Source organism: Medicago truncatula, chromosome 7, assembly GCF_003473485.1.
Source record: "Medicago truncatula cultivar Jemalong A17 chromosome 7, MtrunA17r5.0-ANR, whole genome shotgun sequence".
Lineage (NCBI taxonomy): Eukaryota > Viridiplantae > Streptophyta > Magnoliopsida > Fabales > Fabaceae > Medicago > Medicago truncatula.
In genome coordinates, this window is record NC_053048.1 from 17,183,850 (window position 1) to 17,184,691 (window position 842).

Here is an 842-nt window from a genome sequence, read left to right on the forward strand (position 1 = left end):
TCTGGGAGGCTTTGAAACTGTCCATTTACCAGAAAAGGTTTAATCATACTCCCTCCGTCCCAAATTATAAGCAAAAAAACAAAAATCACATTTATTAAGAAAACTAAAACATAAGAATTTGGAGTATAGTTTTTTGTGTTTTCTTTGAAAAAAGTTTTATAGGAAGATGTAAAAACAATTTTCATTGGTTATTGGTTATGAAAAAAATGAAAGAAAGAGAAAATTGAATGTAATTTGCATTTAATTTTACGAGAATAACAAAAAAAAATCTTTGAAAAGATAAAAGTTTGTCTAAACAAGTTCCATTAAGAATTATGCTTTTTAAATAGTATACAACTTATACACCAATGCTTTTTAATGATATATATTAAGGTCTCACTTATAAAATTAAATTTGTGACCAAAAATATAACTTATCATATCAATATTCATCACTCAATTCCTCCTATCTTTAGATCTTTTGTGTATTTTGACATGTGAATTCATCCCAATCAACTATGTTTTTTGCATTCAACTATTATGTATCATAAACATCAACTTTAAACAATTAACGCTGTGTAGTTTTCTCATTTTCTAAACTCCAATAATTAGATGTATATTATTTTAATGTTGTTTTATCCTTTGTCTATTTAATCAATACAAAATAAACAACTGCCAAATAATTTACATTCATAAAAAATAAACATTTATTATAAATCTCCCGAATTAAATTATAATCATGAGAAAAAAAAAATGCGCCAACGGCGCAACCCGTGCGGACGCACGGGTACAACACTAGTGAATGATAAAAAGTGGATATGGCATAAAAGGCTGGGACATGCTAATTGGAGATTAATTTCTAAA